Source organism: Zalophus californianus, chromosome 11 (assembly GCF_009762305.2).
Source record: "Zalophus californianus isolate mZalCal1 chromosome 11, mZalCal1.pri.v2, whole genome shotgun sequence".
Taxonomy (NCBI): Eukaryota; Metazoa; Chordata; class Mammalia; order Carnivora; family Otariidae; genus Zalophus; species Zalophus californianus.
In genome coordinates, this window is record NC_045605.1 from 92,332,540 (window position 1) to 92,351,945 (window position 19,406).

The window sequence follows — 19,406 nt, forward strand, 5'->3', positions numbered from 1 at the left end:
ATATCCACTCCACTCTTTGAACCTGTTTCCTACCTTAGCTTTGAAAATACACTTACCTGAAATGTCCAGCATTTTTTTTTTCACATTGCTGTGACCTGACTTCTTACCTGGGCTTCAGTTTCAATGCTTACCTCCTATGAATGTTGCTTACTTAACTACCAATCACTAGTTATACGAATGACTACTTATGATAGATACATAGACAGCTTTCTGATAAAACTAATTCAAGGTCAGGGCTGTGCTAAATGCTTAATAGACACTGTCTTAGGTAGACTTTAAAGAGCCCTGAATTTTACAAATATGACTCTAGCGTGTATACGATTTATGAAAATTTCTTTAAGTTATAGGAGTTGGAACTGGGGGGGGGGGCAGCAATCGCAACCCAGGTAGAGCTGTCCCCAAGAAATCTCCACCTCCACAGCGATGAGAATCTGCATAGGATGGGAAGAAATGGGGGGCAGCACATACATGTTGCTGACCCAAACTGAAACTATTTGCCTTACCCCAGGCTTCTGTCTGGCACCAGAGCTCCTGGCCGTTTCACTTGGATAACATGACGCTGTAGAAGGCCTACTTGCTTATCTAGCAAAATGAACTTGGAGGCCCATAAATTCCATCAAAATACTTTACTTTTGTAATTGTGACTTTAATTGCTTCCATGTATAGAGACTATTTTTGTTCCCCCAAAAATGCTTTCTTATATACTTAACTCTACCACAAGTCTGCAAAGCAGGGTAAAGAGTAAAGTGAACAAGCCAGCCGGCCTGGTTTGCCTGGGACTGAAAAGAATCAAGCCTCTCACTGGGACCTTTGGGGCTAAAACCAGTGAAAGTTCTGGGGGAAACTGGAACATGTTGTCTACCCTGGGAAGAGGATCATTTCCATTTTATAGATGAGGAAACCAGACTGGAGCCACACAGAACCAAAGCTTTCTGACCTCGGGTCCAAGACACAATCTGCCACATGACCAGGAACAACTTATTCTAGTAGAGAAATCTCAGATTACATGGAGCTCAATGACCGTCCTCATGTGATACAACAGACTAACAGAGTCATCTAGCTTTCCCAGCCAGAACAAATATTAATATTTAAACAGTTAACTCCTGTTCAGACTTGATTTTTCTCTGTTTTCCTAATGGCAAGTATAGAATGAACATGTCAGGAGTCGACCAGTTCTATGAGAGGTAACAATAGTGATCTGTCTTTACTATTACACTATCACACATAAATGATTTTACCTGTACTTAATAAAAGTAATGTTTTGATAATAACTTGCTACTAAAAGACATTTTTATGTAGTCTTTAGGTACTTATGTCAGTGAGGGCATGCAAATGTATTTTAGGAGAGTGACCTAAGATATTACTGGTGTTATTCAAATTTAAGGGGAAAAAAATACCAAAGTGTCACATTGGGGCAAGAAATTCAGGGAGAGATCCTATTGCAAATTTAAAATCAATAGTAGAATGAGTCAACCTTAGGGAAACTGACCACTGAAACAGTGAAGAAGGTGCTAATGACTCAGAATAGCAGTATCCATCTTTCTACACTAGGGCAAGGCAGGGAACTGAAGGTGAAAGAAAAAAAATCTTGCACTATTCCTTCTCCTAGAATCCTCTGGAGTGGTTCCAACCAAATGGAACTAGTGATGTGAACCTCTTTCTCTTTAAAAATTTTCAAGAAGCTGTAGATGGGATGCCAACACAATCTTCATTTTCAAGTATGGGGGTAGCAGTAATGGAATATCATTTACATAAAAAGAAAAGAGATACAAAATAATAGCACACACATGGACATCAGGACAGAAAACAAGAAACTATTAGCTCAGACCCTTCACCTCAGGACCATTCCCCCAAGAATACGGAAAAATCAGACAACAGCTTCATGCATTTTTGTATCTCCAATCACTTTGGGCAAGAGTGGAGATGATGTTTTCTGGAAGACAGTATAGACTTTCAAGAGTGACTCTACTGAGGATCAAAGCCTCAGGAGCAGAAGTGCTTGTGAGAATGGGAAAAGCATGCATTTCTACATAAGTATGGTCTTATATCCTGTGTAACTACTAGAAAAGAAAAGAAAAAGAACAAGGAAGAGCAGAACTGGACTCAATCATTTTCCCAACTGCAAATAAAAAAAATATTCCTGTGAACAGATGTCTTCCCATTTGTGATCTTGCTAAAACAAGTATTGAGTCCTTTTATACTGTCCTTCCCATAACAAAGCAATGCTCAGGAGGAATTATTAGAGTGTTGTCCCAGTGGTGAATCCTGGGTGTGAGCCCAGCTCAGCCTTAAGGATGTGGAGGCCACACTATCTCTATTCACTCTACTAATGAATGAGCACAAAGAGAGGTTTTCAGACTGGAGAGTCAGAGGGTTAAACCCACAGCTCCCCTTTACCAACTCACTCAGCAGTTTGAATGATGGGAGAATTACCAGAAGTGCATATGTTGTCCTGTGAATTGACTTTCTTCCAGAGGAGACCTTTGCCCCTAAAATTCCCCAGCCACAGCATCATTAGGTGCTGTGTAATTAAATGCGCCAGTAAAACATGGCCACGTTTGAAGGAACAGGAAGGATTTTCAGCAATGCCAAACTCACACAACTCGGAGAATTTTTAGATTAGATCAATCATAGGAATGAATAAATAAAGCTGTCTATTTTTTGCTCCAGGGACAGGATCAGTAGATATCTGAGCCAGAATTTAAAATCAAGAGAGCCTTTCACCCTGCCTTATCCTGAGAACACTTGCTTCTTATGGTGAACAAGGGTAAAAATAAAGAAAAGTTCTTCCTCATGTTCCCATTCCATTATTCATGAATATCTCTATATTTTGGAGGGTCAGGCAATGTCCAGAGCAAAGCAGCTGAACAAACATTTGGGTCAGGATGCTCTCCCAGGGTTTGCTCCCTCTTCCCAACTAATGATACCTTGAATTTCTGTTATTTTCACCTGATTGGGCAAGAACAAGAGTTTTCATCCAATTTAAGGTTGTGAAGCCTTTATTTTCACTTGTACCTAAGGCAAAGCCTTTGACTGTTTCCAAGGAACAGCTAGGAAGTCACGCTGCTAAGAAACTTCACTTTGTTAACTTACATAATGCCAAACAAAAGAAGAGGATAGTAGTATTATTATTAATAATCATTTGTTCATGAATTGAACAATAATTTATTGTCACCTACCAGGCACCAATCTAGGCACTGGGCTTATAGCAGTAAATAAAACAAACTCTTCTCTTCATGCTTCCTACATTATATTGTGGAGAGAGAGAAAAGACAAATAAGCTTTAACATATGCTATATAGTAAGTGTTATGGAGAAAAGCAAAGGGGAGTAAGGATTAATGAAGTAAAAATAAGTGTCAGACATTACTAAGTGCTCTACATAGAATCATTTCAATACCCAAATTTAGGAAGTAGATACTATATGTATATATTACATATGATAAATTACAGAGATGATACCTGATTCGAGCAAGTTACACTAACTTGCACAAAATCACCTAACTGTTAATTCAGAGGGCTAGAATTAAACTCTGGATTTTTACTATGTCAATGTCTGGGATTAGTGTGACTTTTAACATATTTATAGTATGTTTTCTTTTAATAGAATTAGCCTTCAAAATGATATTCCATTTCACAGGCACAACACTATCTTCACTAAGATTTATTAGAGTTTAGCTTATTCCATAAATCAATGGCAGTAAAATAGCTAGAGATTAACAAGACTGCAAATGGAAAAAAAAAAAAAAGAGAGAGAAAGTGCATATTGTTATTTAACAAAAACAAGTTAGAAAATGTTTCATCGCCCCAAATAAAATATGCCAATGATGGAAGTGACTATGATAAGAAAAAAAAATTACTTATATTCACTTTTTGTTTTTGCAAATTTCTACTCTCTTATTGCCATTTCAACACTTTTAGATCGGCACTCAACTCTTTCTTGGAGAATTAACTTGCAAAGCGCAGCTGCAGGAGTGCGAGGTTCTGAAGCTACTGCTTGACAACCTCTGAGTGGGGGGAGGGCATCCCTACCCACCACGGTCCCCATTGTCTCCCCCACACACCTCAGCGGATTGACCTTCAACTCACACAGGACAGTGAGACACTGCATTTAGCTCTCTACGTTCCTTCTTCGGCACCTTCGTTTTCTTTCCTTTTAATTATTCTGGGCAGTAACAACCCTTGGGAAAGCAGTGCAATTCCTATCTTCTCTTCTGTTGACACCAAGGCCCCCTGACCTCCTCACAGGCCCTTCTCTGGCAGGCGCCCCGGGTTCTGACCCTCTCTTCACCTTTCTTGTGACCAAAAGCTCTTTTCAGCAAAGCTGCCACAATGGGAAGCAGCTGACAAATTAATACCTGATTCCACAGGCAGGCTCTGCATGTCAGTGAAGTAGAGTACTAAGAGTGAACCGCCATCCTCATCTAAGCAATAACCCCCTCTCAACTAGACTACCAAACCAGGGCCCCTCTGAGTCTGCTCTCATTGATGCTGAGGTATTGTTTACATACAGTACAATTTTCCCTTTTCAAGTGCACACATCTATAAATGTTGACAAACTCTTATCAAGATATGAATATTTCCATCCATTCTCCAAATTATCTAGTGTCCTTCTGTAGTTGATCCCCTTACCCGACCCTTAACCCCTGGCAACTACTGGACTGATTTTTGCCTCTTCAGTTTTGGACCTTTCTTAAATGTCATATAAATGGCATTATACAGTATAAAATAAATCGATCATGCTAGTCCTTTGCTTGAATCATTCTAATGGCTTCCCATTGAATGTAAGAACAACTCCTCAGCATAGTTTTTAGACTGTTACTGTGGGTTAAATTGTGTTCCCAAAACGATATATGGAAGCACCAACCCCCGGCACCTGTGAATGTGATCTTATTTGGAAACAGGATCTCTGCAAATGTAATTAAGAGGTAAATTCAGCAGGGGAAAAATGAAGGGGGGAAATCAGAGGGGGAGACAAACCATGAGAGACGATGGACTCTGAAAAACAAACTGAGGGTTCTAGAGGGGAGGGGGGTGGGGGATGGGTTAGCCTGGTGATGGGTATTAAAGAGGGCACATTCTGCATGGAGCACTGGGTGTTATATGCAAACAATGAATCATGGAACACTACATCACAAACTAATGATGTAATGTATGGTGATTAACATAACAATGAAAAAGTTTAAAGAAAAAAAAAGAGGTAAATTCAGCTGAGGTCATATTGGAACAGGGTAGGCCCTTCCTCCAACAGGACTGGTGTCCTTATAAGAAGAGAAGACACACACACACACACACACACACACACACACACACACACACACAGCGCCACGTGAAGACACAGACAGGGAGAGGGAAAATGGAGGCAGAGATTGGCGTCATGCAGCTGCAAGTCAAGGAAAGCCAAGGATTGCCAGCAACCACCCAAAACTAGGAGAGAGAGTATGGGCCTGACAACACTATTTCAGGCTTCCTGCTTCCAGACATGGGAAAGAATAAATATTTATTGTTTTAAGCCACCCAGTTTGTGGTACTTTCTCATGGATTCCACAGGAGACTAACACAGCTGCCTATCTGCCTAACCCCTTCTCAGGCAGCTCTTCTTCCTAGTAGCTCTTCCTAGGCTACTCCCTGGCTGCTCAGATTTTCTTCAGCTATTCAAATGCACTGCATCTTTTCCACCTCAAAGCCTTCATCCTGGTTGTTTCCTCTTCCAGGAACATTCCTTCCTCTATTCTCTGCCTGGTTAAAATCCTACTCATCTGCCAAGGCTCCGCTGAAATGTCATTTTCTCTGAGAATTCCTTGATCCCTTAAAATAAATTAGGCTGATTTGCATTACTGTGACCTTTTCCTTTACAGCGTTCATTTCAATTTATAATTAAATATCTGTTGACTTATTTATTTACTGTTTATTTCTCACAATAAATTGTAAGCTGGGAGGACCAGACCCATTTTTGTTGTATTCCCTAACCTGTGTTTACGAGTGTGTGTGTGTTGTGTGTGTGTGTGTGTGTGTGTGTGTGTCTAATTAAGAAAATTTAATTCCTAAATCTCAAGCTTTTATTGCTGGAAGAAAATCTCCACAAAATGAGGAAAGCCTGACCCTTGATGTTCTTACTTCAATTCTATCCTGGTTCTAGAGTGCTTTTTTACATTTTTTATTTTTTGTCCCCTGTAGTTCCAATATAAACAAAAAGAAAACCAAACAAAACTCTCCCCTGGCTTCCCTTTACATTGCTGAAGCACAGTGGAATATTTCAAAGACTCTACCAAACCCTAATACGAGATTTTAATACTTTTTGATAGTTGGTTGATAAGAGGTTGATAGACAAAATGCTGTTATCTATCCTATAACTTGAATCTATCCTATAACCACCGCTCTAGATATTTTAACTATCAGAATAAACACCCTGCAAAAACTCTATTTTAGGCATGATAATAACACCATGGCTCAGATAAAGAAACTAAGATTCCCACACTTAACATAATAAGAGCTCTCCCTTAAAGTCCTTGCTTTCTGGTTGAGAAACGTAGTTTGTTTCTAGTTAAGTGACCTCAAGAATGAGTATTCCTTCAGAAAAGATCCCCTCCACACAGCCTTCTACATAGGTGAAGGTGCCCTGTGCATTCTTATGTAATGAATTCTGTGACGAAATCATAACTACACCATAAACATAGAATCTTTTCAACAAAAGTTTTGTATGTTCACTCATAGACTTGTTTGCATCAATATTTTCCATTGACAAATTTGAAAGAAAATCAATTTTTTTAATTTTTTATATCTCCATGGTGCTAGTACAGTGCTGAGCAGACAGTATATGCTTAGACAATCCATGTTGACTGAATCAATATTCACCATATGTTATCTTAGCTCTCCATAGGAATGCCTTCCTGAGCACTTGTGCTAACTTCTATTTTATGAGCTTAGAATTTTATTAGTATATGTGTAACCAAACCGAAAGCAACTCACCTTTCTGAATATATATTCTGAATATATATATAATATATATATATATTCTGAATATGTACTTAAGTGTATACACAATTACAACATGTAGAAGCAAACTATTGAGAAGAACATTATTATAGGTGCTAAGAGTTTGGGATTGTTAAACCTTCAATTAGAGGAAAATTACAAGTGTTCTGGAAGTGCCTGGGTCACAGGTAAGCAAAGGTAATTGCCCTCTGCACAGAATTTTGGGAGAACTAGATTGAGTGTTCTAAGAGCAACAGTGAGGTCCATAGTGCTCTATGGGCTCATTTTAAAACACCTGTCGGGTCATGGATGGTAGATCATTATGTGAATTAAGCCTACATCAGGTCATTAGGCCATTTGCTAGTACCAAGAAAAAAAAAAATCCCAGGTATAATAGTACACATCCTCTTTTCATCAGAGGACAAGAAGTGTTTGTGTATCTGTGCATAATCTGTCAATTGCATGTCTTAAGAATTTTAAAGTCTTTGGTTTAAAATAGTGGACACTTCAAAGGTTAGAAGGAGATGATATTATTACTTTAACAAAATAACTGGAGGGACTTTCTACTGTGACTTTAAAAACAGAAATGCACCTCTTTTCCCATCATCAACTTGACAACCAAGGAAAATACATTTTAGAAGCTGTAAATGCCTCAAAATTAAAACTGTATTCTTTTGCCAGGGTGGAAAAATGATAAACTACAGAAGGCATAGATAAGTGTAAATTCTTTTTGGATTAAGGGTTAGCTTTCAGGAATGCACTGTTCTCATGTATCTGGATGATTCATCAATTTCTCTGTCTTGATTTTCACCAATTCATATAACCTTACTCTATAGTCTAACTATATAAAACTTAAAATATATTTTGATTTATTAAAAGATAAAATACCTGGAAGAAAAAGAGAGCGAGAACCACTCTTATCAGTAGGAGACGTAATGCTAAGGTCCTGTTCTGCTTTTTATAAAATGATGGAGTCTGCAAATGGAAATTTAAAAGTTGAAAGATATAAAACCAAATATATCAATTATATCAACAAATTTAAAGAGGAGCAAACTCTACTATCACAAGACAAAGATTATCATATTGGTCAAATCAATATTCAACTCTATGCAGTTTATATGATACCCAAATAAATATATTAAGAATACAGAGATAAGTGAGGATCAAAAAAAAATAACGAATAAGAAAAAAAAAAAGCAATAATATCACATAAAATCACATCCAAGGTAAAAGCACTTAGTGTGATAAAGTGTTATCTTTAAATTAAAAAGATGAAAAACTAAATAAACATATAAGTATGAAAAGGTATATGGTCAAAAACATCCCTAAAGGTATTTTAACAACTCAACAGAACAAAATTATAAGCAGAACGACTCTAAAATTTCTAGACATAAGAAGTTTAGGAACAGTGATGAGGCTAGAGAAGAGAGCCAGGGGAATATTTTCAACCTGTGTTTGCACAGCAAGCAGACTTAATAAAGACTGCATATTACAAATTAAAAAAAATAGTCAAGTTTTCTAAAAACACTTTACGTCACACTTAACACAGGACTGAGAGGCTATTAATTGTCCACATTAAAAATATATATTGTACTTATATTTAGGATTATATGTACAGAGAGGAGATCAGTGGCCAGAACAGCAGAGAGAAGAATTGCAATTAAAAAAAAATATATATATATATATGGAGGGATGGCTTATTCTGTTGTCCCCAAACCAGATCTGCTATTTAGGGTGAACTGGCCATTCAACAGTTGTTCCCTGTAATTTTGTAAAATGAACTGGCTTGAATCGACATAATCAAAATTAGGTAAGCAATATTTTTTCCATCTGGGTGTGGATCAATTATTTAATAGTTCAGTGTTTTGTTTGTGACTATCTTCCTCATCATCCACCTTTGGTAAAGTAGACAGTCCTTTTAGAAAGCCAAATTATTCCCTAATTTATTTATTCTCCAAGTCTGGATGCTGGCATATTGGTTTCCTTAAAGCTCTGTGGAAAGATATACTAGCCAGAACATTAGCCAGAAGGTAAGCACAGGCATATGACTGAGAAAGAAAAATTTCACATCCTAGTGAAGGAGTAACTAAGCAGCTTAAATCAGCAAGAAGGACCTGGATCATCGCTTCTCAGCCTTTTGGCTAAGATCAAGTGTAGAATGACCTGGATCATGTTTTCAGGACTGAGATGTTTACTTTTTAACAGCAACACACATTTTTTTCTTTACATTTTTTTGTTGTTATGTTAATCACCATACATTACATCATTACATTTTGCCATGAAATCTTGGTCTTCATGCCATGGGCATCACGCTGGACTAATCTTGTATTCATTGTCAAAATAATAAAGTAAAATGTTACTGAAATGTTCCAGGGATGATTCTAAAACTTTACAAATATTAATTCCCTGAATCCTCACAATGGTTTTCAGAGACACATCCCTATATCCCTATGTCATCAGTGAGGAAACTGAGGCACAGAGAGATCACATAGCAAGTCGATGGCAATCCTGTTAGTCACAGCTCAGCAACTTCATGCCAGGGTCTAAGCACTTAGCCACTGCACTACACTGCTCAACTTTCTAGGATTCATTTGGAGGTGTGTCTTCCATTTGTTTATTCTCCACTTGGTGGGAGTGGGTGCAGTTCCCTGTGTAGTCTATAAGATAACAAAAATTATTGTTCTTTACCTTTGGTAGTTAGAACGTATATCTTGCTTGTTGCCAGCCTAGTGTTTGCAACACAGAAGGCACTAAGTATTTTCTTAAAAAAAAATGCATAAATCATGTCAAATCTCTCTTTTTCACAAACAGCCCAGCATTGATCCAACAAGCTCACATCTCAACTAAGGTAGCAAATGTCTACTCTAATCTGACCTAATCTTGACCACGGGGAATATTCCCTGTCTCCTGTTTTTTCATTGTAGAATGATCAACTCAGCTTTCTTTCTTAATAAGCTAAAATCTCAGAAAGGAAAAAGGAAGAAAAATCCCTTACTCTCAAAAATGCCAACTCCAGAATTGCCATATCATGTGTCAGGGAGCTCAAAGCAATGCAAGCTTCCATTAGTACTATGGAAAGGCACTTGACCTTGAGAAAACTTAGCATTGACTGGTACCAAAGGGATTAGCAAATGCTCCATTTTCTGACTCTGTTTTCAATTACTTTGATGAGCAATTAAAATGCTAATTAAAAAACAATCTGAAACTTAGCACTCAGAAGGTTATGAAATAATGCGCTCACATGTCCTACCACACAGATAACTAATAAGGTCACCAAACAAAGAACAGTTAGAACGAAGCATTGAATTATCACAATAATTTTACAATAATTTTAATGTTCTTTTTTTATGTGTTCATAATGACCATGCACACCATTATTCTCCAAATACTTAATGTGAATTAGCTTACTTATTTATTATAACTCACTCTTTGGAAAACAACTGTTTATTTAAATAATCATAAGAAGATTCTAAGAATTTTCCTAAAGATAGGATAAGATTTAAATCAGTCAAACTCGGTATGATTAATTAAAATATCAATAACTCAGTCTGCATAATGTTGAGGGCCATGTGCTTTTGGCATTTGCTCTTTCAATAATTTGGACTTTGGGCTTTTTCTTGTTCATTCACAATCACTTTTGAGAGTGAGATGAAACAGTTTTGAATTATTTAGTTTTGTTTGGTGCTGCTCTCACATTCAAATACCACTGGAGTGGTATTCTTTATTTACAGTGTATAAAAATTAAAGTATTAATTTACAATCCAAGAAAGCACATTAGAAATTAATAGTGGGAATTCCTAATCACTTCTGTGGCAAAGGCCTAGAACTGTACCTAACACAAAGGAGATGCTATTTGTTGATAAAACCAATTCACATCATTTTAACCAAAGGCAACCCTCTTAGGAATGCCATTTCTTAAAGTGGGAGAATCATCTGGCTTTTATGTGTAATTGAAATACAAACATTTAAATGTTTTGTAACTAACCTGGTAACTAATATCAGTACCAGTGTAACTATCTTAAAAAAAAATCTGCAAATATTTGGAAGGAGATGGGACCAAGCTCTTGAATTTTTTTAATCGACTTTAGAAAAAAGCTAATTTACATCTACATCTTTCCCATTTTCTCTACAAAGGATCAGTCTCTCAAAATTCATCTCTTTGCTCTTCATCTACTGCCAATCCCCTCCTCACCAGTATTACTGCAATTCCTTTTCACTTATCTCCTTCAGTCGCACCTTTAATTTATCCTCCACAATGCTGTTGTCTCCCTTTCTAAAATGGAAATTATTTTTAGTATTTACAACACACACTCAGAGGGCTATGCAACAGACCAAACCCAAACTCTTAACTATGCCATTCAGAGTCTTTTTAAGAGGATCTCAACAAGTCCAGCCTCTTTCAACATCCTAGTTGCTCACAGGTCAAATCGTTTTATTTTACCCTTCTGAATCTTTGTTCATGCAATCTCTTCTGGAATGCCCCTTTCTTTTTTTTTTTTTTTAAGATTTTATTTCTTTATTTGAGAGAGAGAAAGCACAAGTGGGAGGAGGGGCACAGGGAGAAGCAGACCCCCCACTGAGCAGGGAGCCCTGTGCAGGGCTGGATCCCAGAAGCCTGAGATCATGACCTGAGCCAAAATCAAGAGTCGGCAGCTTAACCGACTAAGCCACCCAGGCGCCCTGACCCTTTCCTTTTCTATGTGTGCCTATATATTACTTGATCTTTTGAACTGAAATAAACTATCATTTTCATAGGAACTGATTTATGAGATTCAAAAGATCCTCTACTGATAAAGAGAAGATTTAGAGTCGACACAAGATTATATGATAAATTTATAATTTATCATGGTTTGAGAACTGGCATCATGCATATATGTGTATATCCATTCATGTACAGTAGTCCCTCCTATCCACAGGGGAGACATTCCAAGACCCCCAGTGGATGCCTTCAACTGAAGACAGTACTGAACTCAATATGTACTGTGCTCTGTCCTCTCTACATACGTACCTATGACAAAATTTAGTTTATAAATTAGGCTCATTAAGAGATTAACAGTCACAAATAATAAAATCGAGCAATTATAATAATATACTATAATAAAAGTTATGTGAATATGGTCTCTCTCTCTCTCAAAATACCTGATTGTGCTGTACTCACCCTTCCCATGATGATGTGAAATGATAAAATACCTACGTGATACGATGAAGTGAGGGGATGGACAGGCGCTGTGACGTAATGTGCTACTACGGACGATAGTGATGGACCTGTGACGTAATGTGAGGCTACTACGGACTTCTGATACTACGGAAGCAGAGGAAACTCAGCTGCTTCCAGATCGAAGTTGACTGCAGGTAACTGAAACCACAGAAAGCGAAACAGCAGATAAGGGGAAACCACTCCATATGCATTTGGGTGTTCGTATGCGCTTACGAAAAACACTGCTAAGAAATATTTTACCAATGAACTGTATCTTTCATCCCAAAGAAGACTAACTGAGAAATGATTTGTTACATTGACACAAAAGCCTGTTTTGGGTAGTACGATGTTGCCTAAACAAGTCCATGACATCAAGACGGAACAGATGCGCTGACAAAGCAGCAGGTTTTATTCGTGGCAGCCCTTTTGTAAACCACAGAGTAGAGGACCCAAACTCAAACACCTGTAGGGAACGTAGATTTAGCATATGCAGTCAGGAAGGCAGTGGATGGTGAACTGTGTGTATACTTATGTAAGCATAACACCTGCCTACTTTTACGTCCTCTAAAACACTATGTGGGCCTATCAAAGAGTCAAACAAAATATATTCTGAGGAGGAGATTCCTCAAGAACTGCAGGTTTGAGACCTCCAACTCTTTTGCATTTTCATTTAGGCTGCTACCATTTTTTCACTTTAGCTTTATGCACTAAGTATGGTTCCCATTCAGAGAAAGTGTAGAGAACAATTTTGAACATATTTACAAATCATAATGATCAAATGATTTAATTGTAATACACAGTACACTGGCTCATTTACCCTTGTAATTAGATTACCTTTGGTAAAACTACCCACAGCTTCTATCAGTGACTCAGTACAACAAACATTTATTAAAAGCATCTACCGTCTCTAGAATCGGCTTGGTACCTGGGGATTAGAAGATAAATCAGACTCGATCTCTGCATTTTAAATGGTTATAGAACAGTGGGGAACTATTGTAAACAGGTAACATCAATATAGAAAATTCTAGGGCATTGTAAACATTCAATATATGTTTAAGGAAAGGATATGTGAGTGAATAAACAAAAGAATAAATAATGTAGGTGTGGAAGGGGTGCTCAAGAAACTCAGGGGAGGGTCATACAACCCACACTCGGTAGGACGGAAGAGATAAAATAGGTTCCTAGGAGAGAGGATTCTTGAGGACAAGTAAGATTTTGTCAAGCTAAGAAAAGCTGGGGTACTGGAAGGGGAAAAGAGGAAACAACATCAAGAAATATAACTTGGTATGTATTTTTTGCAACTCCATACTCATAAGCCTTTTGAAATGGCCATATATTATATAGGCTGTAAAAAATGCATAATTAAAATTTGCAATAAATAGCTGTTAATACTGGTAATTTAAAATATGGAAAGCATAGCAGTGAAAAAGGCATAGATATGCAGAAAACAATGGGACACACTTTCTATAAGCTTTTAATTCACTTTTACATGCCAAACTATACTAGGCATGCCACTATTTATTCCTCAAGAGAACAGAGTTAAAATATTGAACTTAAGGGAGAAAATGGGAGAGTGATTCAGTGCCAGAAGCCTCAAAAGGAATCCTCAAGGTTTTTGCAATGTTGTATTTGATCAAGTTCAGACCTGTATCATAACCTCAGTGATACCCATAGGGACTGACCTTTCAGTGTATGAAAAGCCTGGACAGAATTGCAGGAGGATGCTTCCCATGGTACCAAAGATACCGTGTAAATCTCCCAACCTAAAGTCATAGAACAGCCTACAGTGACAAGCATAACATCTTTTTTGCCATTGAACGCCAAAAAAACATGGACTGTGAAACTAAACCATGAGCCCCTGGGGAAACCTTTCAAACATGAGACCTTGTTTTCTACTATCACATATGATTTCAAGATAAATTTCTTGCTTACATTCTGTTTGCACAAGAGCTCTTGGAACATGGGCGCCTGAGTGGCTCAGTCGGGCACCTGGGTGGCTCCGTCGTTAAGCGTTTGTCCTGGGATTGAGCCCCGCATCGGACTCCCTGCTCCGCGGGAAGCCTGCTTCTCCCCTCCCACTCCCCCTGCTTGTGTTCCCTCTCTTGCTATGTCTCTCTCTATCACATAAATAAATAAAATCTTAAGAAAAATAAAAAAGCGCTTGGAACAAGGCTAACATCAGAATATAAGAGAAAGGACAAACGTATGGGTATGCGTGTGTAGGGGGAGGTAAAGGGAGAAAATATACATACATTCTAAAACTCTCATTATACACAGGGCCAGCTATTAGGTTTAAAACATTTAAAAGTACATTTGCATTCCCAAAATTGTCCTGTGTTTGAAAATCCTATGCCTTTCTTTTGCTTTTTCCTCATCTCACTTTAATTAGGCCCGCTAAAGGAAATGTAAGATGCATTGGTATAAATTACCAATGCAGAACTTTGTCTACGATACTGCTTACACCAGGTAGCTTTTAAGAAAAGTCATGTTCTTACTTTTCACAAGACTTCTTAGAGCTGAAGTGTTCTCCACCTGAAGTCGATCACTGAAAATGATTAATAGGTATTTGTACCATGTGCCTGAAGAGGCCAAAGGTCAAGCAATGGCTCACAGTTACTCCAGAAACTGCTACTATATACTGAAATTAACACCGCCACCATCCTGCTTCCCTTCCAGACCGTAAAATCTCTGGGCTGTGATCATGTCACTTCCCCCCATCACTGCAAGTACTAGAGTAGTACTTATACTATTGTGAGCATCCACTCTATCTTTCCTAAATAAAAAAAATATCTAATGCAGATTGCAAAGGACTATTTATGTATGTCACTTTCTTTTTAATTTGTAAAACAAAAGTTCTAGGGATTATTATTATTATTATTATTCAAACATGAGGGAAAAGTGGCTCAGAGTTTAAATAACTTGACAAGGTTATAGAGCTAACAAATCATAGATCTAACATTATACCCGAGGCCCTCTCTGGATGCAGTAATATGCCCACCAAAGCAGCTTGCCACAAAATAAACTATTAAAGGTACATCTTGATAACCTAGATGTGCTCAGTATTAGGACATGCTGGGTGCTCATGAAGTCCAGTACGAAGAAAAAAGAAAACTAAGACCAGGCAAAACTGGGATTCAGATACTGTAGCAATACACGTCAATTTGGAAGACGAGCCATCCAAGAAGCCAAGTTCCAGAAAGTAAGCATAAGTTGGGTTGTTACCCATATCGAAGGAGGATGCTCTGTTATGAAAATATGCCAGGCACCATCTCGGAGCAAATGTGATACCGGTAGGTTATACCATTACTGCTTTGGTTAGTAAAGTACAACAGAGTTGAAAGAAAAACCCATGATTTCAAAAAATCTCCTTGGGACAAAATGGTTCAAGGGTCAGGTAGGTTGTCAGATCCCCAGCTGAGCTGAGGATTCAAGGAAGGTCTTTAATTCCATCAGGAAACCAGGGAGGGACTAAACACAAGGAAAAGATAACCTAGGCATATGAGACGTACAGTGGGAGTTTTGGGAAAAGCCACAGCTTAATGGACTTGTAAGTATTAGAAGTTCACTCCAGACTTAAAAACCTAAAGCCTTTGGCAGGAAATTAATTCCAGAACTTCTACTGGGTTACCAAGGGAGGCAATAGTCAGGCTTGATTCTTACAGAGCTGGATCTTCAGATTGAAGTAATATATATCAAAATTCTGGGAAGAAGTGAAATCTGTTTCACTTTTCTTTCTCTGTTATGCAGTTAACACCCACCTACCTATATGATCCCTAAAACAGACTTGAAAATCTTGCTCCAAACTGAAAATTCCTTGTAAACCCCCAAAGAGAAAGATTTGATTGAAACCTTCCACTGCAGTTGGTTTTCTTGTCAGTTGTTCTAACATTTCCATTTTGATAAAAACTGTGTCACAAAAATTTGCAATATTGTCTATTACTAGAATCCTTGAACCAGTTCATCATTTCCTCCCAAAACAGTTTATCAATAGGTCTGACAGATCCAACGCTACTCTATAGTACAAATACTAAAGCATTGAAAGCATCTAGCCCAAGAAGAAAACCTAGTTCTTTCCATTCAACAGACATCGTAGATGTCAGTCACAATTTAGTAACTGAAAGAAAAGAAAAATAATGTAATAATATATTGCAATAACTTTTCACATCTGGGTTATAATTTAAATTAGTTATGGTTAATGCATTTGCTTTACTCATTTTAATTAAGTACTCATGAAGATAATTCCATCAAAGTAGAACATTAAATTATCACCATTCAGCCACACTCAACATACAGGTGAGTATCATTTCCCATAAACAGTGGTATTTTATAAAGCCTATGCCTCCATCCTCTGGACTAGGAAAAAAAATGCATACTGGATACAATGAAATGTTACCAGTACACTTTTTAAAACAGTAGCATCTATTTTTGATATGCGTATCTGCAGGGCTCTGTTCCCAGTCAAAGCCCCATTTTTTTGGTTGTCCAATCAACCTAGGTAAGACAAGTCTACAGATGCATACAAGACTTAGCTGAGTTGTTATACTTGCTTAGGTGGCTCATGGGGAAGACTGGGGCAGAAGAACTCTGAGGTCATTTCAGAGGTTAGTTTATAGTGATATTGGCCTGAAAAACTAGAACACGGGAGGAAGAAACCAGCCTCCAGCCTGAAGATGAAATGGCCAGCTGCATTAACTAGTCTCAGGTAAGTTTAAGCACCAAAGAGAGGAAATAGGAGCAGAGCTAGAAGCTAGTGCAGTGAGACAGGTGTGAGAGCAGTCACCATGTTATAGATGGCTAACAGAGAGGATGGGGCTGGGATAGACCTCAACAGTCCCTGTGCTTTCACCCCATTACGTTCTCGGGGCTCACCTACGGAGTGGCTGACCATCTCATCCCGGTTTCCGTGAGACTTTCTTGGGTTAGCCCTGAAAATGTTAAAGGCTGTCTATGTTGTCGCTCACATGAATTTTCCTACTATTTTGATGTTTAAAATTTCTTAGGCAATACGATCCAAAGCTCAATTAATGCTTCAACTTTACGCTTAGTCCATGACTAAAGAACAGTCAGCACTGAGAAACCTGTCTGGCCACCACAGAGGAACTGTCCATAAAAATAATTATTTCTAAGGCAGTGTCTATAGTTTAGATTTTTGGAAATCTAAAACAGGTTGGGAAGGCTGTAAATACACCTTTCCCTTAGACTGCAGCCAGTGACCATTAATAACAATACAAGTTACAACACAGCAATGAGGCAGACAGGCTTCCCCAGATGTCAGCCTCTGGCCATAGGTGCACAGTGAGGAAGAAAGAACCAAAACAGGCTCTGAGAGCAATTTGTAATTACTGGTCCAAGGCTTTCAAATCAGAAGTCATGGCAAAACAAGAGGAATGCACACGCGCGCACACACACATACACCCCTACCTAGAAAAAAAACAGCTTTAACTATTGAGGGGGAGCAGATCCCAAAGGTTTTCAGTGATCTTTTCTTTATTTTTATATAAATCCCTGCAAGCCAGTTAATCCTCTTAATTTCCCTAACCTCATTTACATCACCAGTGCTAATTTCCCACTAGGTTCTAAAATCCCTGGATGAGACACTTCCTTAGTCTTGTTTCTCTTGTATTTGCCTCCCCCAATCCTTCTAATTTCAGCTAGAATTTCTCCTCCTGCCTACTCCTAAATCTGGCACTACCACGTACTCCAAAAGGTGAGAGGTGGTTTCTTCTAATGATGGGAATCAAAAAGAAGAGTGATAGAGAGGACTTAAGTCAACTTTTGGCCACATGGACATTTGGAGATGGTCTCTAGGGGCCTTGTAGAAGTTCAAGTTTATAAACCCAAGAAAACAAGAAAAGAAATATGCATTCACTCCTCTGAACTGGAAACGTGAAGGAAACGTACACACACACACACACACACACACACATATAAATATACATTCAGTCCACATAAAGAAAGTCCACTCACAAATACTTGTCTTAATAATAATGTGTAAGGCAGGCATTGCAGAGTTGACTTTAAACATACCCTGTCAGTTTTAAAATATGAATGAATTGGATATTTTCTTTTGCAGAATGATCCATGCATGCACTACTATTGTAAAGATTCTGGCTGGAGGGGAATCTCTCCATTTGTAACTGCTGTAGGACCATCACACTATGGGGCAGGTAAAGGAAAAAAAAATGAGGATTGAAGACTATTTCTTTTTTTTTTTTCCTGCCAAGTCTCTTTCCATAGAGTTTCATATGTCCACAGGAGCATGTATCACTCCCCAGTTCCACCATCAAATCAAAAAGGGTCTGAAGTAGGCTTCAGACTAGACAAAGAGAGAACAATTGTGGACTTTAGCAGGAGGTATAACCCTGCTGCATGCCAGGTCAAGTGGGTTAACATAATAGAAACTCAGCAAACCATCAAAGGACCCAGCACATTGTAGGTGTTTTTTTTTTCCTATATTACTAAATGTTTTCTCCACATAAACATCTACATGACCTTTTTTGTCTATTATGTATTAAGATTCCTGCATTAATTTCAGGGATAGCAAATATTCATGTATTCATCTTTATTCTTTTTACAGAGCTTGGCCCAGGGTTTTGAATATAATAAAGCTTAATGAATATTTATAATATGAATGGGACAATCTCAACATATATGAAGTACAGTATTTGAAAGAGAAATAGCTGTTGGCCTATATCTAGAAACAGGCTGTTAGGATAGTTTTGTTTTTTTGTTTCTTTGTTTGGCTAGTTCAATGTATTATTTTAATAACTGGAATGAGTTGTTGCTATTTAAAATTAAGAAATTTGACATTCAGCGAATGTTTCTTATAGACTTCTCTTGACTTACCAGGAAATCTGAGGGCACTGGGTCTGCTTTCCCACCTGCCAACAACTGGCTGGAGTGAAGACCCCCCTTTAGGAGGTTTATGTGCTCTTCAACTTGCCACAGGCCTCCCTATTCCCTATTATTTACCCCAGGCCCTTTACTCATTTGACCTCTAGGTCTCAGCTTCTGCTTGTGTGAAAAAAGGAATTGACTTGGTATGGGAGAGAGTGCAGATAGGCTTTAGTGGATCCTTAATTCCCTGGCCATTTTATAAAAAATTGTGTATACGTTTATATGTGGCTTTTTCTCAGGATTAGTTTTATCACATTTTTTAACAAATGCATATCTCAAAAAAAAAAAAAAAATCAAGAACCATGGGACCAGTGAGACACTCAATAAGCAAGAATTCAG

At 38.0% G+C, this 19,406-nt stretch overlaps 1 protein-coding gene and 1 pseudogene across 3 annotated transcripts in view; one reads left to right on the forward strand and one right to left on the reverse strand.

Moving 5' to 3' along the window:
• The window catches only part of LRRC4C (leucine rich repeat containing 4C), a 1,194,180-nt gene that overhangs the window by 797,314 nt on the left and 377,460 nt on the right, over window positions 1-19,406 (reverse strand). The window lies entirely within an intron of this gene.
• Window positions 9,095-9,227, forward strand: LOC113915650 (annotated as a pseudogene).